The following is a 20696-nucleotide window of genomic DNA, read 5'->3' as shown; positions in this document are numbered from 1 at the left end:
TTTAAGAAGCTAAATCTTGTAGATCTGGATGTTTGAAGAGCTCCTTAAGCTTAAAGGTTCAAACTTTATGGTGTTTATGGTCTCATGCATGCATTAAGTCATCTATTAAGTCCTTTTAAGCTTTAAGAGATTCATTAAGCCATGCATGCACGAAAATTTGGCAACTTTACGTGGTAAACCATCTTAAGGAAGACAGATATGAGTTTAGATAGAGGTCTTAATCGATTAAGAGCTGGAAAAATAGAAGTTGGCCATATGGGGGATTATGCTGGGCATACAAGCATGTACGCTATGATGGGTTTTGAGCACTATAACATCCCTATGGTGCACATACAACCCTAATGCTTTGGATCTAAGTTTTCTCAAGTTATACATGCAATTTTTTTTATTTTTCCAAAGCATGAAGCCTAACTAGCATACAACTTTGATAATTGAAACATAAAAACAAGTAAGATGATTACCTCTTTGTTGTAGTTTGTAGAACTTGGCCTTACAAGAGCTTAGCACCTCAAATGTGATGCCTCAAATTAGTCACAAACACCAATAACAATGGAGGATTATGAGAGAGAGAGGTTGGGAAGCTCCAAAAACGGCTAGGGTTTCTTGTTGGAATTTTCTTGTGTCATTTTAGGAGCTTAGGGGTTACATTTATAGTGTAGAATTCCAAGGGTCACTTGTAAACCCTATTTCATTCATATAGGCTTTTAATCCAATAACTCTTTTGGACTAACTCTTTATGGACTATCACATAAACTTAGTCCATCACCAATCAACATGGATCATTAGCCCAAACTATATGTATCACTGATTTACATAATCAATCTCTGTTAATTTAATCAGTCTCTTTTGATCACTAAATTAATTCCAAATTAATTCTTGATCAGTACCAATTAAATATTATGATTTCTCAATTAATATATTATTCTTATAATATATTAATAAATCACAAATCAGTTATGGGCTTGGACACCTATCAAATTGCTCCGGTGAAGGCAACCCAAATGGACCATGCTACTATATAGTCAAGTACATAGCAATTATAGTTATAGGCTTAGACACCTAATCCAACAGTCTCCCACTTGGATAAGTCTAATAATTATGATTGCAAGTACGACTTCAAAATCTTATTAGCAATCGTAGCTCTCAAAATCCATTGTCAAACTTTGACGCTTCCTTTAGATAAGGGATCATATAATCCTCTATTCTTGAAGATATCGTGTAGACAAATACATGGAATAAAGTCATACTTATTGTCTAGCAGTTTGTTTCCCGATTGCTGATTTGTTTGACATAGAACTTAAATGAAGACATAAAATTAGTTCTAAACGGGTCTGGCACATAAGTCAAAACAAAATCAACGAGGGGCCCAAGATATCGCTTTTAATCCTCCTAGGATAAAAAGAAACTGATAAACTTCGACTTATATGCTTGTACTAATTACTTGTTAAATTATACACAGCAACATGTTTTATACCGTCAATTTACTGATACGTTTTCGTACTATCAATGCACAACCAACTCGTAATCAACAACTCATATATCTTGGTTTGAAGATTATATGATATTATCGTCTCACAATCACTGGTGATAAATTCCATGAAGTGATTCATGTGAGCGTGCGTTTACTCCAGTACTCAAATCTTATTTCAGGAGCACTCATGAACTTTGTAGCAAACTTTTTCTTTGTCTAAACGCCTTAGACAATCTACAAGTCAATTCGTGACAGTCTTGCCTCAGTACCTACTTCCAAAGTATGATCGACTATGGAAAATTTAAATAATCTTATTATTCTGGAAGTCAAAACATGCAAAATGAAACAATACTAAACAATCGACACAAGATAGCAACTTTACTCACAAGTAAAACTCATTTATTTAATCATCAAATGTCAATTACATTTTATCTATTACAAGTTTCTAAATAACTATTTAATCACTAAAACTAATATCGTCCTTCAGCCCAACACTCCTGGCATGCTGCAAGTGCTTAACCCTACTCAATCCCTTCGTAAGGGGATCTGTTGGGTTCTCCTCTGACGATACCCTCTTTACTATGAGGAGTCCCTATCCTACTCGATGTCTTATGAAGTGATATTTGTTTCCGATGTGCTTGGATCTGCCATGATGCCTCGGTTCCTTGGTTAAGGCGACCGCACCCTCGTTGTCACAGAAAATTTCCATAGGCTCCTTTACAATAGGTACAACTCCAAGGTCTCCGATGAAGTTCTTCATCCATATTGCCTCCTTCGATGCTTCGCTTGCTGCTATGTACTCTGATTCGCACGTTGAATCAGCTACAATCTCCTGTTTGGAACTTTTCCATGTTACTGCTCCTCCATTTAGGGTAAATACTCAGCCCGACTGAGAGCGGAGATTATCTATGTCGGTCTAAAAGCTGGCGCCACTATACCCTGTCACTCTCAAGTCATCACTCCCACCGAGGGTAAGGACCCATTCCTTAGTCATCCGCAGGTACTTAAGAATTTTCTGTTGGGTTTTAAGCACTATAACACTCCTATGGTGCACATGCAACCCTAAATGCTTTGGAACTATGTTTTCTCTAATTATACATGCATTTTCAAATTTCCAAAGCATATAACTTAACTAGCATACAATTCAAAGTAACAACTAGTTAGATAACTTACCTCTTGTGTAGTTCTTGACCTTGGAAGCTTGAGCACCTCAAGTTTTGTGCCTCTAATGTGTCACAAGCACCAATATGCAAAGGAGGCTTAAGAGAATAAGACTTGTAGCTTCAAAATCGGTTCTATGCTCTTGTGTATGAGTGTTAGCCGATTTCATCACTAACGGAACTCTTTTATAGTGTTTCTCAAAGCTAGGGTTTCATCCATGAAACCCTAATGCACCATGACCTTCCATATCCCTTAGGCTCTATGGGTTAAAGCTCCGTGGACTATCCATGAATCACTTAGCCCAGCCTAATGGATATTTGGCCCACACTGTAAGAATGGATGATTTACCTAATCAACCCCTTAGAGCTTGCATGGGGACTCCAATGGCATAAAGTTTGCACCTTTATGCCATAACACTCCAAAAACCATAATACTCCAAACTAAAGCATACTAACATAAATCTAGGCCTTAGATATCATTTGGACACGTAAAACTCCTAACTTTTGTTCCATGCATGGCCTTTTGAGGTTTAAAAGGCCAAAATAACACCTTAGAGCTTGCATGGGGACTCCAATGGCATAAAGTTTGCACCTTTATGCCATAACAACCCTTAATGATTCCAGATCTGAAGGGATTCTTGCTTGGGACGTCCATATCCCGAGCGTCGATCTTCTTGGACCCAAAAACCCAATAAAGTGAAAATAAGGAGATCTAAGAAACTACTAGACAAGTTAGAGGCTTGATAACAAGAAAATGAAGAGGATGAGATGTTGTTTCTGGATCTACAATCTTCTCCTCGAATACTCTAGCTTGTTCTTCTTCTACACGTTTCAAATCACAAAAAGATCACTCAAAAATGGCTCACAAATTCACACAAAGCTCTAGGGTTTCATGGATTAATGTTTGAGACTTGGAGGCTGGAAATGAGGCCATAAAGGGGGGATTAAGATGCTTAAATATGGTGCAAAACCCCGAAATTAGGGTTTCATCCTGGCAGCCCTACTCGTTGAGTCTAGGCTCTCAACTCGTCGAGTAGGCGAGCTAAATCCCGCGTACAATCTAGTTTCTACTCGACGAGTCTGGGGCTCCTAACTCATCGAGTAGCTCTTCAAAAATGAATAAATTATAATTCAATGCTTACCAGGAACCGGGCGTTACAATTATCCGCACTTGACTTAGACTTCGTCCTCGAAGTCTGTCGCGTCTGGAAACAACTCCAGGTACTGCTCCTTCATCTCCTCATCGGGCTCCCAAGTCCACTCCGCACCCTTGTGGTGCTGCCACTTCACCTTCACCAGCTAAACAACCTTATTCCTCAAGGTTTTTGTCTTGCGATCCAGAATGGCCACATGCCTCTCAATGTAGTTCAGGCTGTCGTCAACCTGAATATCCTCTCAAGTCATAATTGCTGAATCATCCACTAAGCACTTCCGCAACCGGGAAACATGAAAAGTGATGTGGATCTGGCTGAGCTCTGCTGGAAGATCCAATCGATATGCCACCTTGCCAACCCGGGCTATAACCATGGAAAGTCTGATGTACCTGGGGCCCAGCTTGCCCCACTTCCTGAACCGGATGTCACCTTTACTAGGTGACACCTTGAGGAAAACCATGTCGCCCACCTGAAATTTCAAGTCAGAACGACGCTTGTCGGCATTGCTCTTCTGCCGACTATGAGAAGTCTGTAGCCTGCTCCGGACCTGCTGGATCCTCTCAGTAGTTATGAGTACTACTTCAGTACTCCCCATGACTCTCTGAGTGACCTCGCCCCAACATATTGGGGTCCTATACTTCCTTCTGTAGAGCATCTCAAAAGGAGGTCGATCTATGCTAGAGTGGTAACTATTGTTATACGGAAATTCCGCTAACGGGAGATATGTATCCCAACTGCCAACGAAATCCAAATCACATGCGCGCAACATGTCCTCGAGATTCCGAATCGTCCTCTCGCTCTGTCCATCCGTCTGAGGGTGGAAAGCGGTGCAGAAGTGGAGACGAGTACCTATCTCGTCGTGAAACCGCTTCCAAAATCTGGAAGAGAAACAGACATCTCGATCTGACACCACCGAAACAGGCACTCCATGTCGTGCCACTATCTCATGCACGTAGATCTCTGCCAGCTTATCAGCTGGAATACTCTCCCTGATCGGGATAAAATGAGCACTATTGGTAAAGCGATCCACAATGACCCAAATCGAATCTACTCCACCTGCGGTCCTGGGAAGCTCGCTGATAAAATCCATGGTGATATCTTCCCATTTCCACACGGGAATATCCAACGGTTGCATCTTGTTGTGGGGTCACTGGTGCTCGACCTTGACTTGTCACACCCCCAAACCGGAAGGCGGAAACGTTCGGGGGTGGATGACGTCATGTATAATATCACAACAATTGAATAATAGTAATCAAAGCAACAACAACCATTGTATTGATAACATAGTATTTACATTGTATTCAAAACATTACTTGTTTAACATTAATACTATAGCAAAAGATAAGACGAAATGCTACTATGCTATGTCTTCAAAACGTCTAAGAGAGTACCTGTCTACAAAATTTCCTGAGAATACAAGTGGTTTGAAAAAAGTGTCAACATTAAAGTTGGTGAGTTCATAAGTATTTTGTTTGAAAAGGTATGTTCTTTGTTATTGAAAATGTTATTGTTTTCTTCCAGAAAATCCAATATTTTCTTAGTAAATAAATCGTAGTCTTAGTACCTTGAGACCAAAAAGTATAAGTTTCTTATGTTTATAACTTGTGATTCGATGTTCTGATTCATGTAATTGGTATGGCTCGTACTGTTACCTCCTATGATTACTTAGTGTATACTAATTATATATGACTAATATCGAACGAACAGTCGATTGGGTGATTCTGCCCTAAGCCCACAACCCAACAAGGAACAGGAAGTAAGGCGGAAATCACACATTCCACTGACTATCGGATATTATTTATATATAACTCGGATGTATACGCTAAAAAAATCATAGAATTAACAATTAGGGGTCCTTTATGTTATACTAGTTTGTAATAAAGTGGTGAATCTTTCATAAAAAAAATTTTGTTCCACCCTTTCTATTGTAAGGTATTGTTTTCGGTAAGTAATTGTATTTGTTTCCAGAAAGTCAAACTGTAAACTGATTACTTGTAAAACAATGATGTTTATCCTGGAAAATCCTTTATTTTTCCATGAAACTGGTTCGTAGCCTTAAACGTTCCAAGACTGAAATGTACAAGTATAATTATTATACTTAACTTAATGATACCTAGTTTTATTCATGAGTAAAACTAGTTGAAGTTGGGTTTTGCCCTGAAATCCAAATGTAAAGTTAATAATCAAATAAAATTATTTGAAAATATATTATTCGTAAATAAGTCGTTGTTTCTCCTTGTGAGTTCTTACAACCATACTAACCCATGCTTGTCGGCCTATCATGACGTTCTTCAGGCGTCGGAATGTTAACGACATTTGTCACCCCATGCTTGTCGGCCTACTGTAGCTAACATTTAGGGTGTGAGATTGTCAGTCCCAAATAGATCTATACACAAATATCTCGCTCTCCCTTCAAGAGACTCTGGTTATAAGTCAGGACTTTTACCAGTACTTAGATAAGTACACGAATACATCTCACAATTTGCTTCAACGTTTTACGAGTAATAACTGAAAACCCTTTTAGTTTATACGTTAACTGAAAACCCTGTTTGTTTATATGTTAACTGAAAACCCTTTTTGTTTATATGTTAACATGTACTTTGTAAAATGGTATCTTTGTTCCATAAACTATTCCAATTATAGTTTATAAGTTTGTTTCCGTGTTGTGTGCAAATCGTTACGTCTTAATATATTTTGGTAAATCATTTGTAAATTCAATAGAAACAATATTTTGCGTATTTAGTAAATTTCACGTTTAACTGTATATTATGGTAAGAAAATATAATAAAAAATTTATATTTTTTAACACAAGATTTCTTGTTTTTTACTTGTATTTCCCCCCTAAAACAATTTAAAAATCGTGAAAACATAGGGGTATGAACTCACCTCGTGTGCGTGTTTTTGGTTAGGTACAACTTGGTCGCGATGAATCCCCGGGCTAGAACATGTATATTTTAACCGTATCCTAATTTATAACACATATAATAAGTGTATAATTAGTGGAAATAATCGTAAATATGTTATGGAATAGTGAATTATGTAAGAATGACTTACAATAAGAAGTCTTAGAAATTATTCGAAGGTAAGATAGGTGTTTTCGGTTGCTTGAAGATGTGGAGATTGGTCTTGGTGTTCTTGGTGGAAATAAGGAGATTAGGGTGTTTTCGGTTGATAATATGAAGATTGGATGGTGATTTCGGTTGATATTTAAGAACACTTGAAGATTTCGAGTAATACCTTATGAAGATTCAAAGGTTTTCCGATTGTTATTTGAGAGAAAAAGGTGGTGTTTTCGGTTAAGAAAGGTAAGAATGAACCATAATTTCGGTCCTACGTATCTTATATATGAAGTAAAAGGTAGGCGGTTACTTAATAAAATATAGTTAAATCATCTTAAAATGTGTGCCAAAGGATAAAAATGGGAGTTTTTGGCCGAAATCACCTTGATTGTGGTCTACTATTTGCGGTCCGAAGAAGAGGTATGCTCCGCATGTTTGCGGTCTTGACCACAAACCTGTTTTCGTTCCGAGGGATTGCGGTCCGAAGATGTTTTGTCACACCCCCGAACCGGGACGACGGAAACGTCCGGGGGCGGGTGACTTCATCTTGTAATATCATAACAATTGAATATGAATGAAACATAGCAACCATCATCATCATACAATTACGATATTAACATGCATTGTTTACATCATTGTGTTTGTTTAAGAAATACATCCCAAAATAGCATAATGCATGATAATTCAAAAATTCAACAAATATCCAAATTCCTTATCTGCCCACCTGCTTATTGAGTTCCTCATAATACAAGTCGTTTTGAAAAGCATTAACATAGAATGTTGGTGAGTTCATAAGCATGTTTTTAAGAAAACTTTGTAATAGTTTGTAAACCTCCAGAAAATCCAATATTTTCCTATAAAAATAGTTTGTAAGTCTCGTTTCAAATCATGTATAATTTCATGTCTATTCTTTGTTTATCTCGTTTGAAAATATGTAATGAGTGATTCCTAGAAAATCCTATATTTCTGTTATACAAAACTTGTGGTCTTAAACCCTAAGACCCGAGTGGTGAAAATTAGAGGAAAAATAGTCGTCGCATAGTTTTGTACTTCGTAACATGAGTAGAGTATATGTATTGCGTAAAATTTAATATAATATTGTTATTCTCTATGTGAATCGTTACAACCATACTAATATGACGAGAGCGCTTGTCTTGACGTTCTTCAGGCGTCAGTTTCTAAAGATAATTGTCACCCTAGACTGGCATGTCTAGCTGTAGCGAGCAACTCAGGTGTGGGGGTGTCAACCCCGTATAGATCTATACACATTATCCCGCTCTCCCTCGAGGAGACTCTGGTTATAACTACAGGACTTACTATGTACACTAGGTACCTCACGAGTGAAGGAGTGCCTCACAAGAGCCTTAACGGAAATTTACACGAATATTGAATTCCATTATTTAAAGTTATAAATAATGCTACTAGAGTATATTTTCGACCTATAAATTATAAGTGACAAAAATAGCCATTTTTACCATAAGTGTCAAAAATAGTCCATTTTTATCATTATTGTCAAAAATAGCCCAATTATACCAAAATTGTCAATAAAGGCTCAATTTTACTAAAATTGTCAATAAATGCCCAATTAAAATAAAATTGCCGCATAAGGCCCAATTTTACCCAAATTTCCATAAGTGGCCCATTTTTACTAAAATGTTTATAAATGGCCCATGTTTACTAAAAAGTCCATTTTCGGCCAATTTTTACTAAAATGTTCAAAAATGGCCCATGTTTACTAAAAAGTCCATTTTCGGCCCATTTTTACCACAAAATCAAGAATAGCCCAATTTTTACTTTTGTTGTCATTCTTTACCGAAAATGACCAAAAATACCCCATTTTTCATTTTATTGTCAAATAGGGTCCATTTTTCATGTTTTCTTTAGTCTCATGGTAAATTCTAAAACATTTTTAACATATTAACCAAACATAAGAAGTTACACAAGGTAACTTGTTTCCAACAACTTAAGACTTGGATAAATCTCGAGTTTGTAGACCTTTAGCATGATATCACAACATTTCAACACACATAACATGTAAAACATACACATGCAAGCAAATATTCATAGATCTTTCACAAGACTAGACTTGTATCCTCCCCCAAAAGAAAGAAACCTCGAAAACCAAGGGGTATAAAAGCTCACCTTGGGTCTTTTCGGTTTGGAAGGGAAGATGGTGAAGGTTTTTGGCCTAGCTTGCTTCCTTGAGATGGTATTCGAAGTTAAGGTGGTTCTAAGAGCATGAACATGAAAATAGAGTTACATGGGGAATGATCTTAGTGTAAGATGGAAATAAAACATCTTGAGTGTGATATAAACTTACCAAGTTTATGATCTTTGAAGAGGAAATCTTTGAAGTACACACACTTCACATGATTTTAGAGAAGAAAGGAAGAGAGCGTTTCTTTGAGGGTTGAGAGGAAAATGAGGATAGCGTATGAGTTTGAAATGAAAAATATAGAGGGGTTAAGGAGGGTCGGCCGATGGGGGGAAGGGTGAGGGAGTGATAGGGTTTGACTTTAGGCTAGAATTGATGTGAGTGTCTTAGATACATGAAGGGTATTGCATAGTTACATGAAATGTAATTTTGAGGTGGCATCACATTTATCCAAGGTAGTTTTTTTTATTAGATGGGCTAACCGATCGGCCCAAAGGAGAAAGGAGAAATAGATTTTTAGGCTTGAAGGGCAACCGAGAACCCCTAGGCCCATTAGCATTTTCGAGTTTTGGGCTTGGCTCGGGCCCAAAAATAGTTTTGGTTTAGGTGAGAGAGCCCAATAAAGATTTTTGATCCATTAGGGCCCATATATGGGTTTTTGGCCCAAAAAAAATTTAAGTGAAAGAGCTTTCGGCCCAATAGGGGCCCAATAGTGATTTTCGGCCTTACAAGGCCCATTAGACGGTTTTCGGCCCAAAATAATACCTAATGGAGGTATTTGGCCCTCTATGGTCTAAGAAAGATGTTCACGGCCCAATAAGGCCTAATAAGAGTCTTATGGCCCAAAACAATGTTAAATACAAGTTCCCGGCCCATAAGGATCATGTTGAGGGTTTATTGGTCCATTAAGGCCCAATAGGAGGGTCTTGGCCCAAATAGGGATTTGGGCCAAGAAGCTTGGGCTAAGGCCCAAAGTTGAGTGATCATAGCTTATTGGGTTAGATTTTGGGCTTACACCAGGAAGTTTCGACTTGAAACACAATTTTGGATGTATAAACTTGTATAGCATTGGTATTTGGCTTATACCAAAAGTAGGGTTACAAGGTTACACAAGGAAATTATCTAGCACAATGATATAAATCCTAGCCCTAATTTTCTAGTTGTGACATCATCCCCCCGTTAGAGGGAATTTTGTCCAGAAATTCTTTCGAAAGCAATCCTCAAGAGCTAATGAAGAGATGAGGGTATTTCTGCATCATTTGATCCTCGCGTTCCTATGTGAATTCCGGTCCGCATTTGGCACTACATCGAACCTTCACAATCGGGATGCGGCTTTGTTTCGTACGTTTCACTTCCCTATCCATGATGTCGACTGCTTCTTCAACGAACAGGAGATTTTCATTCACCTCAATCTCATCGAGTGGAACGACGAGGGTTTCGTCCGATAGTCATTTCTACAGGTTTGACACGTGGAAGACGGAGTGTACGTTGCTGAGCTCCGATGGTAGCTGCAGCTTGTAAGCCACCGGACCGATCCTAGCAAGGATCTCGAATGGTCTGATGTATCGTGGGTTTAGATTTCCCTGCTTTCCGAACCATATCTTCACTTTCCAAGGAGAGACTTTTAGCAGTACGCGATCTCTTACTTGAAACTCCAGCGACTTTCGTCTTTTGTCTGCGTAGCTCTTCTGTCTGTCCCGAGATGCTTAGAGCTGTGCCCTTATTTCGACGATTTTCTTAGTTGTTTCCCGGATGATCTCCGGTCCTGTGAGGGTGCTGTTTGGTACTTGTCCCCTTGCCAATTGGGTGTCTCCAACCTCAGCCCAACAAAGAGGTGATTTGTATTTCCGACCGTACAAGGCCTCGAAGTGAGCGACTTTAGTGCTTGTGTGGTAGTTGTTGTTGTAGGAGAATTCGATTAGTGGCAAGTGGGTATCTCATGCCTTGCCAAAATATATTACACAAGCAATCGCTTAGTATATACAAATCGTATATAGTTAAGATTGAGAAGACATTCGACTGAGTAACTCTGCCCTAACTCCACAATCAAACAAGAAACAGGAAATAAGGTGGAATCACTCACTCTAATCCTGCAAAATCTTAACTATGTATGACTCTAATGTTACACTAATCCATCATAGCTCACTTGTAATGTAACGCCCGCAGATCCGGGCTAGTCAATTGCGAGACGATGAGCATCAAAAATGAGTTTTTGATGGAAGATTATTTATAAGGATTAATATTAACCAAGTATTAGTATATGTTACAAGGGTTCCGTACATATAAAGAACGCCGAAATCCGAGTTATAACGAAGAAGTTATGGCCCGTCGAAGTTTTACGGCAAAACCGGCACGGCACCGGGAGACGTAAATAGTGAATTTATGGTATAATACTTTTTAGCCTTAGTGATCTAAACAAAACTTGTAGTATATGTTAAACCGAGAAAATACAAAAAAGAACTCCCAAATCTGACTTCGTATGAGGAAGTTATGAATTTTCTAAGATTTGGCATAGCAGTGCACGGCCCGAAACTCGAATTTTAGTTCGAGCGGTTTTTGGCCTACGCGACCTAAATGAGAGTTGAAGATCTCATTAATAGGAACTCAATGGTAAAAAGACAGACGAAAACGGAGTCCGTATGTAGAAGTTATGAATTTTACGCGGACATTTAACAGTATAATCTCCTCCTACTGTTAAATTTAAGATCGGTCGAGAATTAGCAAACGGAGTCGAAATGAAAGCTTTAGATCTTGTTTTTACCTACGCTTGGATATAAATAATGTCGAGATTAGAGCTTGTATGTTAAAGATATGGACGAAACTTGGTCCCTACTCTTCGAGCGCGATAAATTCGATATAGTTTTGTAAATCTGAGATAGAATGAGAATTAGCTGACAGCGTCTAAATGAAAGTTGTAGTACTCGTAAATACCAACGCGTGGATATAAAGAACTTCAAAGATGGAGTTCGTATGAACGAGTTACAAATTATAATAGCATATTTACGTATTAAAATAAAGTATAAATCATATATACGTACACATATATATACAAATGTATATATCATTAGAAAGGTATCGACGATGCGGTTATTATAAGACTAGTGTTGAGTATTTTCGACATTAGTTTAGTACAAATATCGTTAAATCTATTTAAAATAGTATTATGAATGGGTGTTTAGTCGTTTATATAACTATAAGGTCATTAAGTAATTATGGAGGGTAGTTTTTGTAAATTCAATTACTATAAATAAGAGGCTTGGACTCTCATATTTCTTGCACCATTATCTGTTGGATTAATGTCTAAGTCCATAACTATATTTGGTATGTACTTGACCCGACCCGGCATGGTCCATTTGGGTTGCACTTCACCGACACAATTTATATGGATAGTCTTTTGAGAATAGTATATTTATGATTTATATTAATATATTATAAGTTCTAATATATTAATATGGAATCATATTATTTAATTAGTATTGATCAAGAATTAATTTAGAATTAATTAAGTGATCAAAAAGAACTAATTAAATATGGACTCTTATATATATATGGAATGGGCCAAGTTCATTTAGGTTGGGCTAAGCTTTCATGGATGGTCCATGGAGCTTTTAACCCATGGATCCTATGTAAATGAAAGGTCATGGGTATTAGGGTTTACATGGATGTAACCCTAATCCTCCATAATATATAAAGAGGTCCTTGGCTCACAAAATTGGCACAAGTGTGTGAAAATAAGAGTGGGCCGATTTTAGTGTGCATACATATTCTCTCAAGTTCTTCCAAGGTGTTTTGGTGATTTGTGATTCCATTTGAGGCTTCCACACTATTAGGGCTAAGCTCTTAAAGCTTGAAGACATCAAGCTACATCAAAAGGTATGTCATCTAACTAGAACTTTGTAGTATAGGTGCTTCATAATATGCTAGTTAGGATGAAACCTTGGAATAGTTAATATTTGCATGTATAATAGAGAAAATATAGATCCAAGGTTTATAGGGTTGCATGTACACCATAGGAGTGTTAGAATGCTCAAAACCCAACAGAACGAATGGGAAGAATCAAATTAGGCAGAAAGATAAAAGTTTCTCAAATCTGAAAAGATGGGAGAGTACTTTAGTATCATGTTTGTGATCATCTTAATGATTTAGAAATCATATCACAATTAGTCCTCTAAAGGTCATCTTAGTGCATTCTTATGACTAAGAAGAGGAGTCATGAATTGTTGAAATGGTTAGATCAGGAAGATGAGTCATACTTCGTTCCAAAACAATTCTTAGAGTCATACTCCAAGATTGTAACTTGAGTGACATATCTTAAAGAAAGGTTTAAAACACTTGTCAAATGTAAGAGTAAAAGTGTCCTACTCTTGTACATTTGAAATTGGTAAGTTGTGATGTTTTGGATAAAACAAAGACCAACTAAGGCCAATTGTGTGAAGTGTTTGTCTTGATAAAGAATCCGCACTATCTCTTGAATATTTGGCAAGATAGTCTTATATGTCAAGAGGATAGTGGGAGTCTTAAAGATCCTAAAAAGAATTTCAAGAACTAATCAAGAATTAAACCTGAGGTTCTTCACTAGCACACGACTTGAGGTTTATAACCTATCGTGTTGACATATTCTGTGCCCATTCTAGTTAAAGTTGGCTTTGCATAGGAGTTCTGAAAGTTCTCAATTGGTTGCATAACAACTTGGAAGCAATGGCAGGCCCTGTACTGCCAGGTGGCAAGAAGTTAAGATTGCATAAGTTCAGTCCATATGAGTTTGTATTTGTCATTATCCTTGTCTTGTGACTATGGTTTTGACGATTCACATGGATAAGAACACATACACCATAAAATCTAAGGGTCATAAGGTTTCTCTCCGATTCATGAAAATGATGGTGAGGAAACACTTCCACCAAGTAGATTTGAAACAGATGGCAAAAGGTCTAAACAATTGAGACTATGATTACGACATCCCTTTTCATAGTTCTGAAATTGTTTAGACACACATGCATGCTATCTAAGGAAAGGTGTATGATTTTGATAAAGTTTTATCAAATCATCTCGTATCAGAAATCTGAACTTTGGTAAGAAAGTCAATAAAGTATTGATTTCTAGAAGTCCAGCTGATTTCTGAGTACATGTCAAAGCTAGTGGGAGCATAAGTGTTATGCTAATAATCATCATGTTAGTGGGAGCATGATAATTATTGTTAGTGTTGCAAGTTAGCAATGTTAATTATAGAAAACAAAAGTTTCAATTCGTGAGGCTGCAGGGATTGAAAAAGTTGTTTTGCTATAATTAAGGGAGAGGATATACTTCATTTCAGTTCTAAAGGCTTAGATTGAGACCTTAATAATCTTTAGTCAAGAATATATATATGAATTTCATGTTGGATTGGTTCAACTTAAGGAAATTCTATATATTGCGTTCTCAAACTTCGATTATGATTACGACATCCCTCTTCATAGTCAAATTTTGAAAACATGGCAAATAAAAATATTGTAGCAAAAGACTGGTCTAGAATCATGTCTTTATGTGAGACATCATGAATCGTGTACCATTTGCTTTGGGTACAGGATCGATTGCATGTGTTATAATATTTGTCATTTCTAAATTTTTCCAAATGCCCAGAGGCATTAAGAAGGGAATAGGTCTAGAATTGGATATGACTAAAATGATTAAGCAATTGTCGAGGACAATCTGAGGTTTACCAAAGATTGGTTGCTCAGGGACAGTTGGAAGTATAGTGCTAATTTTGGAAGGACTATATTGACATATTCTGAAAAGAGGCATCTCTTATTCAGAAGTGATAGTCAAAATGAGAATATGGAGTTGTCTCCATAGGTGGAAGTTATCTGTGTAAGATTAGAAAACTTAATGCAAGAAGCATGTCCAAAGCAATGTACTTTGAATATGAGACTTAGTTTCCATGGAGTTGATCTCCATTGGAATACCTTATAATGACTGTTGACAAGTCTTTGTGACTTTGTACATATTCATTACAGGAGGGTTAGTGCATATAAGTTTAAAATCTAAACAGATTTCGATAAATGATAGGAATTTGAAATTCTCACATTTTTCGATAAGGATTTGGGAGTGTGAAATTAGAATCATTGAAATTATGTTCAATTGGTTTATTTCACAAAGTAAGGATCATAGACAAACATAGAGTGTGTACTTGGTGTATGGCAAAGCTATTGTTTAAGAAAAACATAGTGTACATGCTTGGAGCATGGGACAACTAGTGTTTTTAATTCAAGTATAAAGTTGATAAAACCGAAACAATGAATAATGAGTAATCAGTAGGTTTTGAAGTCATACTCAATAATAGTTTTAGACTTATCCAAGTGGGAGACTGTTGGATTAATGTCTAAGTCCGTAACTATATTTGGTATGTACTTGACCCGACCCGGCATGGTCCATTTGGGTTGCACTTCACCGGCACAATTTATATGGATAGTCTTTTGAGAATAGTATATTTATGATTTATATTAATATATTATAAGTTCTAATATATTAATATGGAATCATATTATTTAATTAGTATTGATCAAGAATTAATTTAGAATTAATTAAGTGATCAAAAAGAACTAATTAAATATGGACTCTTATATATATGGAATGGGCCAAGTTCATTTAGGTTGGGCTAAGCTTTCATGGATGGTCCATGGAGCTTTTAACCCATGGATCCTATGTAAATGAAAGGTCATGGGTATTAGGGTTTACATGGATGTAACCCTAATCCTCCATAATATATAAAGGGGTCCTTGGCTCACAAAATTGGCACAAATGTGTGAAAATAAGAGTGGGCCGATTTTAGTGTGCATACATATTCTCTCAAGTTCTTCCAAGGTGTTTTGGTGATTTGTGATTCCATTTGAGGCTTCCACACTATTGGGGCTAAGCTCTTAAAGCTCGAAGACATCAAGCTACATCAAAAGGTATGTCATCTAACTAGAACTTTGTAGTATAGGTGCTTCATAATATGCTAGTTAGGATGAAACCTTGGAATAGTTAATATTTGCATGTATAATAGAGAAAACATAGATCCAAGGTTTATAGGGTTGCATGTACACCATAGGAGTGTTAGAATGCTCAAAACCCAACATTATCTTGATTCAAGAGTCTTTTTCTTCTTACACCCGAGCATTTCGGTCCCTCGTGATTCGACTTCTCTTTTTGTAGTTTTAGTATAGTAAGGTGAGCGCTGAAGCCCTGCACGAATCTTTCTTAGAAAGATTCAGCGACGAAGTTCGGCCCCTGCAGATCCTGACTCCTAGCTAAAACCCCCTTGTAAGTAAGTTATGCTTACCTATTTTAATATAGCTTATATTTAAATTTAGTTTTGTTATTATGAACTTATAATAAATATTTGAGCTATTATTATGACTTATATAAGTGTCGTTATAATATCTTTTTAACCACTCGCGGTACGGGGAATCTGGTTTAAAGGGCCGCATAGGGTTGTTGGATTTCAGAAGTGCTATACGCCAAAATGGTCCTGCCCTACGGTGTTTTGTGTCTGGCCCCTGTGTGTGCATAGTGGTTGGAAAGTATTGTTTAAACGCTTATATAATAATAATAATAATAATAATAATAATAATAATAATAATAATAATACTAATAATTAGTCACGGTAAATATTAGACTAAAATCTAGTGGTAATAATACTAGGTTTCGACGAAGGAAATTATTTTAAAGTAAACGAAGCGCTGTCCGAGTACCGAGTCACCACCTTATCAAGTGAGTGCATAGTTACTTTCATCTTACACATAGATATGAAGTATTTTATATAAACTACGTGCTATGTGTGCATATTATCTGTATACTTGTTATCTATGCTGGATGAATGATTTTATACAAGTTTTATATGATTTAAACTGTATATGTATTTATATATACATAATATGTTGGGTAAAACATGGGTAGATGAAATATGAGTTGGATGATGAGTTGAGAGGTGATATAGACCATGAGGTAAGGGTGAGAGGTGGACGATGTGAGAAGCCTTGTTCCCAAATGCTGGCCCCGTCATCTAGCAGAGTATGGATGACAACCACGGACTATTCTAGACAGTCCAGTGGAACACTAGCAGGCTCACAACCTGTAGGTGTTGTGAACGATGTGTTCACCCGGTGTACTCTAAACCCTGGCAATCATGCAGACTTGGTTCCTAAACCTTGGCGATCATGCAGACTTGGTGCCAAAACCCTGGAGACTATGCGGACTTAGTGTCTGTTGTATAAACCATGGTGACTATGCAAACTTAGTGCCTAAAACCCTGGAGACTATGCATACTTAGTGCCTAAAACCCTGGCGACTATGCGGACTTAGTGCCTGTTGTATAAATCCTGGCGACTATGCAGACTTAGTGCCTAAACCCCGATGATGATGGACTTCGTGCCGATTCCTTAGGATGATCCTTAGGAATGAATGAACAAGAGATAACTGATTCTTAGGGTAGATCCTTAACAGTAAATAAGATAATGGGGATGGGTAATTGGGTTAATTGTTTGATGATTAAACATAATAATTATGTTATTGTGGGTTGAAAGCCCTATGTACTCACCAGGTTTCCCAACCTAACCCACTCAGCTTATTTCTATCACAGATGTCGATATGAAGCTACTTTACACTGAGAGATTTAAAAGAGATGTAGATCACTAGTGTAAATGAATGTAAGTTCTGTTTATGCTTATGTTTCTGTATTGACGATGACATCCCAAATGTTTTAAAAATGAATAAAAATACATTTCTTCGGAAATGCTTTGATAACATATTTATCATGTTTTTCTGGGAACAAATTCCGCAACACTTTTCTTTAAAAGGTTACTCTGATTTTCAAAATAAAGCATAAACAAATCGGTCTTTTCTGGCCGTGAAAATGGGGACGTCACAGTTGGTATCAGAGCATTAGTTTAAGCGAACTAGGAATAAGGATTTATTTCTAGACTTAAACTTAGAATGCTAAGCGATGATCGTGAGGAGTGTGTCTTATAAAATTTAGGTAACACACCAGAATAGACACAAGCACTAGCTAATTTAGGGAAAATGCCTAACATGCTTTTATGTGCTAAATGATTTATGATGCTATCGTATGATCGGATCTATGGTCTGTTGCCGACCGGATCTGGAAATTTTATGTGTTCAGATTTCTAAACGTTTAATTACGGTATTAGAACTGGCATGTAACTTTTCGGAGTAATAAGGAGTATTACACGTCTAAATCTTTTCTATCTATATTGTCGTCTTGATGCGCTGGACGCATGCTTCCGTGAATGTAACGTCATGGTGAAGGCTCGTAGCAAATTGAGTAAACGGAGGAAACGAAAAGGCTTATGATAGTGAATGACACCTATCGGAAGATATCGTAATAGTGATATCTTGCCTTTAGAGTACGTCAGGAAAAATAACAGTACGTTTAGAGGAGTACGGTACGTCCGAGGTACACCTTCGATTGGCGGGATGATGGAACGATTGGCGTAATTCTTGAAGTTTTCCCATCGTATGGCATTTCCACCACCAACCGAGTTGAAACATAATTGATGATTGAAGATACGCGTGGAAGAAGTCCTAGTTGAGTCTAAGGAAAATTTTATGATTGATTGGACACATTTTTATGTGTTAAAATTGTTTTTGTGATAGTAACTTGGAAAGCTGCGAGACAATACTTGGGACGAGTATGAGTAGGTGTGAATGGTAGTAGAGGCCTATACTACCGGAAGCACAGGACTCACGCTTGGATCAGGGAAAGTTACAAGGTTACCAAGGAGCTACTAATTGATTTCGTTTTATTCAAGTATGTCGTTACCATCGTTTCGGTAATGACTAAGAAGATGATTGTTATTCCGACCCTAGTGGTCATATCAAATTGAGTCCGACTACGCTGAGTATGTTATGTGGTTCAGAGAATCAAGTTTGATGTAGCATCTGACTTAAGACGGAAGATTGAAATAAAAAGCGATCAGTAGAGGTATCGCAAAAAGTTGCTTGTATCTAGAAATGCTACCTTTTAAGATGAGATTAGAACATGAACGAAAGTATAGTCTGTTCTGGAAGACTCTAAGAGACCTGAGTCTAAGCGTTGCAACATACGATGATAGGTCATTAGAATATGACACATCATTCCATTGTAGTAATGAAAAAAACTTATCTTAAGTTTGTATCCAGTGAGGATCGAGATTGGGACTTGAAGGTCATAATTTGGAGTCTAACGTGAGATAAGGAGCAAGTGCAAGATCGAGCACCGCCTGCAGTCGAGAAGTCTAAGAACTAGATACTCATTCGAAGGAACATAGAAGTTACTATTATTACCTAGGATAAAGAGATAACGTACGGAGTCATTATACAGCCCTGTTTCGTTGATGATTCCGGGACGTAATCATCCTAAGGGGGAGATAATTGTAACGCCCGCAGATCCGGGCTAGTCAATTGAGAGAGGATGAGCATCAAAAATGAGTTTTTGATGGAAGATTATTTATAAGGATTAATCTTAACCAAGTTGTAGTATATATTACAAGGGTTCTGTACATATAAAGAAAGCCGAAATCCGAGTTATAACGAAGAGGTTATGGGTCGTCGAAGTTTTAGGGCAAAACCGGCACGACACCGGGAGACGTAAATAGTGAATTTATGGTAGAAGACTTTTTAGCCTTAGTGATCTAAACAAAATTTGTAGTATACGTTAAACCGAGAACATACAAAAAAGAACGCCCAAATCTGACATCGTATGAGGAAGTTATGAATTTTCTAAGATTTGGGATAGCAGTGCACGGCCCGAAACTCGAATTTTAGTTCGAGCGGTTTTTGGCCTATGCGACCTAAATGAGAGTTGAAGATCTCATTAATAGGAACTCAATGGTAATAAGACAGACGAAAACGGAGTCCGTATGTAGAAGTTATGAATTTTACGCGGACATTTACAGTATAATCTCTTCCTACTGTTAAATTTAAGATCGGTCGAGAATTAGCCGACGGAGTCTAAATGAAAGTTTTAGATCTTGTTTTTACCTACGCGTGGATATAAAGAATGTCAAGAGTAGAGCTCGTATGTTAAAGATATGGACGAAACTTGGTCCCTACTCTTCGAGGGCGATAAATTCGATACAGTTTTGTAAATCTGAGATAGAATGAGAATTAGCTGACGGCGCCTAAATGAAAGTTGTAGTACTCGTAAAGTTTCCTCCTCAGGTTGATTGCTAGTGTTTGAGGTTCCTTCACCGCTTGACTCTTGAAGGTCTTCAAGATCAATTTTCCTCCCATTGTCTCTTTGCCCTATGAGCTCTCTCTCGCGAAAGACTCCTCTCCTCGCAATGAAGACAACATTGTCACTCGGTCTGTAGAAGATATAACCAAAGGATTTATGTGGGTAGCCGATGAAAATACACCGCTCACTACGAGGTTTGAGCTTGTCATGAGTCTCGCGTCTCTCGAGAAGCCTCCCAACCCCAAACCTTGATGTGTGCTAACGAAGGAACCTTCCCTGTCCACATCTCGTGAGGTGTTTTGGCAACCTTTTTAGTTGGGACTAGATTAAGGATATGGGCGGCAGTCTCTAAGGCATACCCTTAGAATGAGATAGGTAACGAAGCTCGACTCATCTTGGAACGAACCATGTCCAACAAGGTTGGATTACGCCTCTCAGCCACACCATTAAGCTGTGGTGTCCTAGGTGGCGTCAATTGTGAAACAATCCCACATTCCTTAAGATTA

The sequence above is a fragment of the Lactuca virosa genome, chromosome 8 (genome assembly GCF_052849685.1).
Source record: "Lactuca virosa cultivar CGN04683 chromosome 8, Lactuca_virosa_CGN04683_v6, whole genome shotgun sequence".
Lineage (NCBI taxonomy): Eukaryota > Viridiplantae > Streptophyta > Magnoliopsida > Asterales > Asteraceae > Lactuca > Lactuca virosa.
The sequence above is the reverse complement of the archived record's forward strand: the minus strand, read 5'-3'. Positions refer to the sequence as shown.